This window comes from Gekko japonicus, unplaced genomic scaffold (genome assembly GCF_001447785.1).
Source record: "Gekko japonicus isolate JY-2015 unplaced genomic scaffold, Gekko_japonicus_V1.1 scaffold1246, whole genome shotgun sequence".
In the NCBI taxonomy this organism is placed as follows: domain Eukaryota; kingdom Metazoa; phylum Chordata; class Lepidosauria; order Squamata; family Gekkonidae; genus Gekko; species Gekko japonicus.
In genome coordinates this window covers 13,100-21,157 of record NW_015163126.1, presented here as the reverse complement: position 1 = coordinate 21,157, position 8,058 = coordinate 13,100, and the positions used below count along the sequence as shown (strand labels likewise).

The following is an 8,058-nucleotide window of genomic DNA, read 5'->3' as shown; positions in this document are numbered from 1 at the left end:
AGCTCACAGTCTTTTAGCCTCCGGCTCACCCATTTGTTGTCTCAGCTCAGGAAGGATGGCTCCAGAGCCAACTAATTCATGCACCAGCCCAATCCCTCGCTCACCACTTTCATGCCAGTAGCTCACAAAGCAGAATTTTTGCTCATAAGACCCCCACAGCTTAGAGGGAACATTGCAAGACCCCATATAGGTCGATGATCCAGACCTCCTCTGTGCAGGGCAATCTCTAGATGGATTCTGTACAGGGAGGCCAGCTAGTTGGGTGTCCATCCCCTCAACTAAAAGCCTGGTGGCACAGCTCCATTTTGCAGGCCATGCAAAGCATATTTGAAATATACTTCTTGGGGATTTTATTTACTGCATGCAATACAATGCTTCTATGACTGAACAAACTTTGCTACATTAACCAAATATCCCCAATAATTTACACACAAACAGACTTATCCTCAGGGGTCATTTCGTAGAAAAAGAGGTGCAGGAGCTCATTAGCATAACTCATTAGCATAACTTATTTGCATATGCCACACCGCCTGACATCATCGGAAGTGTGTCAGAAGGCAACACCCACCGCTCAAGCTCCACTGGACTGTTTTGGATTGCTAGCTATTGGAAGGGGGGGGGAACGTGCAGATCTGTCCTCATTGAGAGCTTGTACCTGAATAAAACCTGGTCTTAAAGGTGCCACTACACTGTTTTGGACCGGGGGGCTGGGGGGGGGCTCTGCAGTTTACCTGGCTGCTTCTTGCTCTGACTGAGGGCTGCTGAGAGCAGGGGTGTGGCTTGTTGCATGTGCCCGCCCCCTGGGCTCTTTACTGCCGGAGCTCCGCTCCTGTGCGCTCCTGCAGGAAATGACCCCTGCTTATCCTATTCATAAGCTTAGTTCTACTGGTGAGTTCCATTCTTCTTACCCTCATCCCTTCAAATCGCGACAAGGCTCTTAACGGCCTCAGGGCTCGTAAGGTCCGGAGGGATTTCATGGGACCCATCTCTGATTTTCCAACCAAACTGGCTACGAGAGTTACTAAGGAAACCTGAAGAAAGAGGACAGTGGGGGGAAACGGAGTGTAAATCACAGAGTTACAATTATATTGTGCATTCCCCATAACATCAAAATGATTGCATCAAACAGGGGTCCCGAACTTTTTTGAGCCTGCAGGCACATTTGGAATTCTACAAGACGTATGTGGACAATCATGACCTTGTCTAGAAAGAAATACTGATAAAACAGTCGTGAGAGTCTGACCCACAAATCAAGATAGCCAACAAGACTTACAAAGAAAATATTTTCTATATATTGTTGCCAATAAACACTATATAACAATGAACAAATTCCACCAAATCATAAGGAAATCCTTGAATAAGGACACATTTGTCTGCTCCAGATTTTATAACGTTTCAAAAAATGGATCTTTCTCAGGAAATATTCTATAATGTAGTACAAGAGCTTTCATGCTCATAAAGTGCAATACACAGAATCAGGAGAAATAATGCATTTAGTGGTTGGACGCTGATCACAAAAGTATTCAGTCTGCAAACATGAAACATTCATAAAGACCGGACTTTCCCCGGTGTCAAATAAAGTCTGACTCGAAGAAGGGTGAGAACGGGGTGCTGACAACCGGGGAACAGGAGACAGATGTTGCTGTCTGAACCTGCATTTTAAATCCACAGGGCAACAGCAATTACGTTGGATCAAAAGGCTTGTCTAATCGCAACCTATATTTACCTTTTAATGTTTGACCTCTGAGGAACACCCTACTGGGCCGAAATGCATTGGGTCATAAACACTTCTTCTTGTGCATATATCACTGTTATGAGGCTTGATTTGGGCCCTTTTAAAAGTCTCTGTAATAAATACATGTACTTTTACTTATAATTATTCTATATGTAAGTTTTAAATATTGGCCCCTTATTTGTTTTCTTACTTACCTTCGAGGTTCTTTTTTTTTTTGTTAACTGCCCCCCAAAGGGGCAGGATTTTATTACATTTTTCACATAACATACACAAACAATCATAACATATACATATATATACATAAAAGACCACACACATGTGTCTCCATGGCTTCCGAGGTAACAGAGGTGTGGCCAGTGAAGACCATGTACCAATCAGGCCATTGGTCGGTCGGTCTAATTGAACCAGCTGTGATTCTACATGGTCTCATGGAGAAAGGTTCCAGCTAGTTGGCAGCTGATAAGTAATCCAGATGACAAAACCGTACAGATGTGATACTTACATCCACAATTAGGAAATCGAGCCAACACCAAACGTTTGTGAAATATTTGTAGAATCCGTACGCCACCCATTTCAACAGCATCTCCAGGATAAAGATGTACGTGAATATCTTGTCAGCATATTCCAGCATAATTTTAACATTGCCTCTCTCACTCAAGTGTATATCTTCAAACGCCTGCAATGAGAAAGGTACACATATCCCTTCTGCTGTGCATGGTTTGTTGACAATCATCTGTACAGGACTTTTCATTTGCAGCATGATCTAAAGTCTTTTCTTTGGGCTGTGTCTATACTACAGTTTTGCAATCAGAACCACACAAAAGCATTAGGATCGGGGGGGCCCCTCAAACGTGTTCTTGTGAAAATCGGGATGTTTATGGGATGGGGAGAGATGCTATTTTTTAAAAAATGTACTGCACATTTTCACATTTCCAATTCACAGATGATCACGGAGTAGCAGTGTGTGTGACCAAGATCTTGGTGCAAGGAGGGGCCAAAAGTTAAATATGAGCAGCCAGTGTGATGCAGCGACAAAAAAGGCTAATACAATTTTGAGCTATATCAGAGGCATAACATCCAAATCACAAGATGTGATAGTCCCGCTGTACACTGCATTAATCAGGCTGCACCTGGAGCATTGTGTGCAGTTCTGGAGGCCTCGCTTCAAAAAGGATGTGGACAGGACGGAGCGGGTGCAGAGGAGAGCGACGAGGATGATCAGGGGCCTGGAGACCAAGAAGCCCCAGGAGGACAGGCTGAGGGACTTCGGGGATGTTCAGTCTGGAGAAGAGGAGGCTGAGGGGGGACAGGATTGCACTCTTAAATTATTTGAAAGGCTGTCACTTAGAGGTGCGGTGGCTCAAGTGGTTAAGACGCTGAACTGCAGGCTGTGGAAGGTCGGTAGTTCAGCAGTTTGAGACCCGGGTGCAGCGTGACGGAGTGAGCTCCCGTCTCTAGTTCCAGCTCCTGCCAACCTAGCAGTTCGAAAGCAAGAAATTGCAAGTAGATAAATAGGTACCACTTTGGTGGGAAGGGAACAGCGTTCGGTGTGCCTTGGTGTTTAGTCATGCCGGCCACATGACCACGGAAACGTCTTCGGACAGCGTTGGCTCTTTGGCTTGGAAACGGAGATGAGCACCGCAACCCTAGAGTCGGACTCGACTGGCTTTCGAGCAAGGGAGACCTTTACCTTTACCTTTTTACACTTAGAGGAGGGCAGGGAGCTGTTGGCAGCATAGGATAGGATTGGCAAGAATGGGTTTAAATGAAGGGTGGGAAGGTACCGGCTGGATCTTAGGAGAAACAGGGTTGTGCCACAGTGGAATCGGCTGCCTCGGGAGGTGGTGAGCTCCCCCTCCCTGGCCGTCTTGAAGCAGCGTCTGGACAAACCCTTGTCAGGGATGCTCTCAGATGATCCTGCACTGAGCAGGGGGTTGGACTAGATGGCCTGTAGGGACCCTTCCCACTCTGCGATTCTGCGATTCCACGATTGTTATTTCCCCTTTCTCCTGCCCCTTGGCACCGTTCCCTGTCCCCCGTTCCTGAGTGACCCCAGGCAATGGGTGGTGCCCAGGGCCCTCCATTCACAGTCAGCTAAGGGCTTTCCCACAATCCCATTTTCCTTGCTTGTAAGTTGCCATTTGGGGGGAGGGGGCGTCAGGCATGTTGGTTCATTCAAAATGAGTTCTCTTCTAAAAAGTCTGGTTCAGGCTGGCTGAGGCCTCTTTGCTGAAATTGTTTGTCTCCGCCTCCAGAATTTCACACAGTCCGTGCTGGGAAGAGAACCGTGTGGCCTTGCACCTGCGGGATAAGATCTTCTTCTCCAGCTTAGCTCTCCAATTAACATTCCGATGGAAGGTGGGAGTGGAGTGAGCTGCAGACCACCCCACTACCCTTCTGACACGGACAGAGAACCAATGAAGTCATCCTGTTACTGATTGGCCAACCGGTAAAGTAAAGGTAAAGGTTCCCCTTGCTCAAAAGCCAGTCAAGTCCGACTCTAAGGTTGCGGTGCTCATCTCTGTTTCCAAGCCGAAGAGCCAGCGCTGTCCGAAGATGTTTCCGTGGTCATGTGGCCGGCATGACTAAACACCACGGCGCACGGAACGCTGTTACCTTCCCACCGAAGTGGTACCTATTTATCTACTTGCAATTTCTTGCTTTCGAACTGCTAGGGTGGCAGGAGCTGGAACTAGAGATGGGAGCCCACTCCGTCATGCGGCACACTCGTGTCTCGAACTGCTGAACTACTGACCTTCCACAGCCTGCAGTTCAGCTTCTTAACCACTTGAGCCACCGTAGCTATAGGATATTGCCTGAACCCTGGTTGGTGTAAAGGCCTAGCAACAGTCTAGGATTCAGACAATAAATCCTCCATATTGAGGCCTAGTCTGGGGGCCTGATGGTGCCTGAATGTTGCACTGACATGTTTGTTTGTTTGTTTGTTTGTTTGATTGATTGAGTTTATATTCCGCCCTCCCCCAAGTGGGCTCAGGGCGTATCACAACAGCAGTACACATGCCAGGTAAGAAAGTGGTTGTATTCAAAACATACACCTTTTTTCCAGCATATTTCCCTTCACCAGTCAAATCCAAACAAGCATCCGGAAGATTTTAATAAATGAAGTTAAACAAAAGCGACACAAGGCGGGATTACTGTTAAAGTTCAAATTGCAAATGTTGGCATTGTCTTGCTCACTTTGGCCATCTTGAATCTTTGCTGCTGCAGCCAACCGGGACTCCGGAAAAGAGTTCCTTTCAACCCAGAACTCTGAATGGGGACCATCTTGTCTTTTGGAAACCAAGGTTTTAAAGTGTTTAATTAGCCTCTTAAATCTCTAGTTTTATCGTTTTCTTCCGCACAGTGTTTTAAGTAATTCTGTGCACCTTAACGACTCTTTGCACCTTGATAAAATTATATTTTAAATATTTAAACTCTGCTTCTTTGTCGCTACAACTGCTATAAGAAACCTAGTGCCTAAATTGTCAGTCCACTCCCCTAATAGTAACTTTGGTGGCTTTCCTACTGTGAGCCAGCCTCACAGGATGGACTCCCTAGGTAGTCCCAAGAAGGTCAGGAGTTTGTCCTTTGGCTCCTGGCTGGTGGGACACAGAAGGATTGGTGGCACTACCTTTTGTGATTTGCAGCTAGCCAGCATCTTGGAGAAAAGGTCTTTACCCCGGGTTAGGCAGGGAAGACCTTTTTGACAGGTGGTTCTATTCCACACATATTTTGCTCCCTCTAGTGGTTGATATGATATTACACCGGTTTATGTCCAGCATAAAAACCTGACGTTCACATCTGCAGGGAAGTATTCATGCACATGAAATGTTCAAATCTGCAGGGAAGTATTCATGCACATGAAACCTTATATCCAAAATAAAACTTTATTGGTCTTATAGGTGCCACTGGACTCAAACTTTGTTCTGGACATAAACTGGTGTAATACTGAACACAAGAGGTAACAAAACATGAGCAGAACAGGGGGGAAAAAACCCAAAGAAACAGGAAAAGTGAAGAAAGTGAGAATGCAGAAAAGCCCTCAATTGTGGCAAGTGGCACATATGCCAATTTCTGAAGGGAACAATGAAGGGATCAGTAAATCCCTATAAGAAAGCCAAGTCAGAGTGCAAGACCTCATGCTGAATTGACTTTATGATATAATCACTTAACCATCTGATTGGCTACATGGTACCATCATAAAGCCATTCCAGAGCAAATTATCCTCACTCTTTATAGGATGAAATGAGTATGACTGGAAATATTTTCAGCACAGTCTCACTACCATAATTGCCAAAATGCAGAGAACACTTCACATATGTATGGGTAACATCGTTCACAAAAATTGTATAAATATTTAAATCAATAAAAGAGACGAAGAGATTGGATTTATACCCTGCCCTTCACTACCCAAAGGAGTCTCAGAGCAGCTTAAAATCTCCTTTCCCTTCCCCTCCCCATAACAGACACCCTGTGAGGTAGGTGGGGCTGAGAGAGCTCTTTCGAGGACTGCCCTTGAGAGAACAGCTCTGAAAGAACTTGTGACTGACCCAAGGTCACACCAGCAGCTGCATGTGGAGGAGTGGGGAAGCAAACCCTGTTCTCCCAGATTAGAGTCCGCTGCTCTATATACCAAACCGACTCTCAATAAAACTGTCCATCCGTTTCCCCTTTGAAACATCAGTGATAGCACCAGCCCCTGGATCTGATTTTTCATTCTGGAGAAATGTGCATGCGGGCTCCTGGCTCTCCCCCCCGCCCCATGCTCCTTGTATTGCAATATGACAACCATTTAGAAATGTGTTCTTTCTTCCCTCCTCTCGGTCACGAGCGCCGCTTAAACCCCAGACGTTCACCCTCAAGATCAGACACATTTAGCACCCACCAAAGCTCCACTGCTGAGCAGAATCATGAACACGATGAAGCTTTCGAACCAGTTGTGTTCGACGATTTGGTAGCACGTCTTTCTTAGATTCCACCATAATTTGCCTGGAAACTTTGCAGTGTTCGCAGAACACCAAGGAAAACGCTGAGTGAGTCCTGAAAGAGATTTGCAATTAATAACCATCATCTTAAGAGGACAGCTGGGTTAAGCTTGTTGCAGTGAAAATAGAGGGAAGTTAGTGACAGCTTAAAAACGAACAAGATTTTTCTTCCAGCGTGAGCTTTTGTGGACAAGTATGCAGTAAAATAAATCACGTAAGTTACAAGGTTGGGGACAGCTTCTGTGCAAGTTAGCTGTATAGGTGAGCAGATCAAACAGGCTTGCCAACCTCCAGATGGGACCTGGAGATCTCCTGGAATGATAACTCATTTCTTTTTTTTAAGGGTTTTTTTATTTTTAAACAGTAAAAAGAACAAAATACAGTGAGCACAGATATCAACAGTAGAATTAGATAAGGTAATAATAAATGTAGAAACTCTGTTCAGATAAGTTTACATGTAATGAAAATCTTCATAGTGAGAGCCAGTTTGGTGTGGTGGTTAAGTGTGCGGACTCTAATCTGGGAGAACCGGGTTTGATTCCGCACTCCTCCACTTGCACCTGCTGATCTGACCTTGGGTCAGTCACAAGCTCTGGCACAGCTGTCCTTGAAAAAGAGCAGTTTGTGTCAGAGCTCTCTCAGCCCCACCCACCTCACAGGGTGTCTGTTGTGGGGAGGGGAAGGGAAAGGAGTTTGTAAGCCGCTCTGAGACTCCAAGTGAAGGGCGGGGTATAAATCCAATCTCTTCTGCCGATCCCACAGCCCAGCTCGAGGCGCTTCAACGGATGCAACCACCTAGATAGGTGGTTCTTTTTTACGCCGCGGTATCGGCATTTGGGATGGATCAGGGACAGAGACGGCACGCTCCCCAGATGTTGAGGTGGGATCGCGCCCGTTTGCTCCGCCCCCGTTCCGTCCCGCTCCCGGCCCAAATGGGCTCGTATGAACAGGGCCGTAGAAACTCTGTTCAGATAAGTTTACATGTAATGAAAAACTTCATAGTACTTTTGAGGAACCTCGAACCTAGCAGAGTCAACGTTAACGTCCACTGTACTGCAAGGTAAATTCACTCGAGTCCCAATGCATGAATGTATATGCCCATGTGTGGCTAATACGGTGGAATCAGTTACTCATGTCCTCCTGTTCTGCAGATTCTATCAGGAGGAACGAGACCATCTTATACTACCCCTTCTGTCTAGATTTAGCCCTTTGCAGTCTTATCTTGACTTTAGGCCAGAAGTCCTTCGTAAATTCCTCTTAGAAGACGCTCAGAGCTCAGTGACTTAAAAGGTAAAGGTTCCCTTGCTTGAAAGCCAGTCGAATCCGACTCTAGGGTTG

At 45.9% G+C, this 8,058-nt stretch overlaps 1 pseudogene; it reads right to left on the bottom strand.

Moving 5' to 3' along the window:
• LOC107106726 overlaps positions 1–8,058 on the bottom strand; it is a 34,218-nt pseudogene that overhangs the window by 17,806 nt on the left and 8,354 nt on the right.